Below are 2,651 nucleotides of genomic sequence, written 5' to 3' on the forward strand. Positions count from 1 at the left end.
TCGGACCACCACTTCAACATCCAGTCCGTACCTTAAGGGATTATACAACTCCTAATCTGAATGGGACAACCTCAAGTATTACAAGACCTAGGGTAGAAGCTAATAATTTTGAGATTAAACCCGCAATCATCCAAATGCTCTCTACCTCGATCCAATATGGGGGGTTGCCTAGTGAAGATCCTAATGCTCACATCACCAATTTTCTGGAAATTTGTGACACATTCAAACAAAACGGTGTTTCTGAAGATGCAATCAAGTTGAGACTTTTCCCTTTTACTCTTAGGGATAAAGCAAGGTCTTGGTTACAATCGTGTCCCGCTGGGAGCTTCACAACATGGGATGAATCAGCTCAAAAGTTTCTAGCTAAATTCTTTCCATCCTCAAAAACCACCAAGTTGCGTAATGAGATAATGACATTTGCTCATCATGATCAAGAGAGCCTGTATGAAGCTTGGGAAAGATTCAAGGACTTGTTAAGAAAGTGCCCTCATCACAGTTTGCCCAAGTGGCTACAGGTACAAACTTTCTATAATGCATTATCCCCTAACATCAAAATTACTCTAGATGCAGCTGCAGGTGGATCCTTTGAAAAGAAAGGAATTGATGAAGCATATGAGTTGATAGAAGAGATGGCAAGCAACAGCCATTACCAAAACAATTCCGAAAGAAGAAGAACGGCAGGAGTCTATGAAATAGACGCCATTACAGCACTTAATGCCAAGGTAGATAACATGGTAAGAAAATTGGACATGTTAACTACTAATCCTGTAAATTCTGTTATGCAAATTTGTGATAGGTGCAATAGACAACATGGAATTGGAGAATGCATCATGGACTCTTTAAATCCACAAACTTTGGAGCAAGTGAACTATGTGATGAATCAAGGAAGAAAGAATTACCCTTATTCAAATTCATATGATAACAGGTTAAGGAACCATCCCAATCTATCCTATGGTAATCCTAACAATGCCTTGAACACACCACCAGGTTTCCACCCTCCAGAAAAGAAATCCCATGATGACCTCCTCACTGCTCTTTCTAAATCACACATGGAGTTCATGAACGAAACCAGAGAGAACCATAAAATCCAGCAGGCTGCGATAAGAAATTTGGAGATTCAGCTAGGTCAGGTTGCAAACATGATGGCGTCTCGACCTCAAGGTACGTTACCTAGCAATACTGAAAAGAATCCAAAAGAACAAGTGCAGGCTATCACCTTGAGAAGTGGCAAACAATTAGATGAACCACCAAGGAAAGAAAAGGAAGAAAAAGAACAACCAAAGGTGCCTATCATTGAATTAGAAGAACAGGAAAAGGTAAAACCCTATGTTCCCCCTGTTCCCTTTCCACAAAGATTAAAGAAAGCACAAGATGACAAAGAGCTTCCTCAAGTTTCTGGATGTGTTTAAGAAGCTTCAAATCAATATTCCTTTTGCTGAAGCTCTTGCTCAAATGCCTAGCTATGCTAAATTCCTAAAGGATATCCTGAGCAAGAAACGAAAAATTGATGATCAAGGAACGGTAATGTTAATTGAGGAGTGCAGTGCAATTATCCAAAACAAATTACCTCTAAAGTTAAAAGATCCAGGAAGTTTTTCTATCCCTTGTAACATTGGTAATCTTAACTTTGAAAAGGCTTTGGCAGATTTAGGTGCTAGCATTAACCTTATGTCCTATGAAGTTTTTAAGATGCTAGGTATGGGAGAGCTCAAACCAACAAGGATGTCTTTGCAATTAGCAGATCGTTCAATTAAATATCCTAGAGGGATTGTAGAAGACGTGCTTGTAAAGGTAGGTACATTCATCTTTCCTATTGATTTTGTTATTCTTGACATTGATGAAGACAGGGAAGGATCTCTAATACTTGGAAGACCTTTTCTTGCAACTGCAAGAGCATTGATTGATGTCTATGAGGGTAAGTTGACTCTAAGAGTTGGACAGGAAGAGATTGTCTTTGATGTACTTAAATCTTGTAAACTTCCTATGGACTATGGAGATTGTTTTCGAATTGAAGTTGTTGATGAATGTGTGGAAAACACTTTGCATGTCGAAAGTAACATTAATGAATCAAGCATCTTAAATGAAAAAGAAAAGGAACCACCTAAACATGAACTGAAACAACTTCCACCTCATTTAAAACATGCATTCTTAGGTGAGGACCATTCTTTTCCTGTTATTATTTCTTCTCACTTAACGCTTGATCAAGAGGAAAGGTTGTTGCAGGTTCTACGAAGGCACAAGAAAGCATTAGGGTGGTCTATCTCGGATCTACAAGGAATAAGCCCAAGTGTATGCATGCATAAAATCTTGATGGAAGAAGACTACAAACCTTCAATCGAGCACCAAAGGCGATTGAACCCGAACATGAAGGAGGTAGTCAAGGCTGAAATCATCAAACTTCTAGATGCCGGTATCATTTATCCAATTTCCTACAGTAATTGGGTAAGTCCTGTCCAAGTTGTTCCAAAGAAGGGAGGTATGACTGTTATCTATAATGAAAACAATGAATTAATTCCCATAAGAACAGTCCCAGGTTGGCGTGTATGCATAGATTACAGAAAACTAAATAAAGCAACACGCAAGGACCATTTTCCCCTTCCCTTTATTGATCAAATGCTTGAAAGACTTGCAGGTTATCCTTTTTATTGTTT

General features: G+C 38.7%; 1 non-coding gene across 1 annotated transcript; it reads right to left on the reverse strand.

Annotated features, from left to right (window-relative positions):
• Window positions 1-392: 392 nt before the first annotated feature.
• On the reverse strand, window positions 393-498 carry LOC149498257 (small nucleolar RNA R71). The gene has a single exon (XR_016319821.1). It is a non-coding gene; the product is annotated as a small nucleolar RNA R71 (small nucleolar RNA).
• Between the last annotated feature and the right edge of the window lie 2,153 nt (window positions 499-2,651).

This window comes from Jatropha curcas, chromosome 2 (genome assembly GCF_041381405.1).
Source record: "Jatropha curcas cultivar XTBG-Jc1 chromosome 2, XTBG_Jcur_1.0, whole genome shotgun sequence".
NCBI lineage: Eukaryota > Viridiplantae > Streptophyta > Magnoliopsida > Malpighiales > Euphorbiaceae > Jatropha > Jatropha curcas.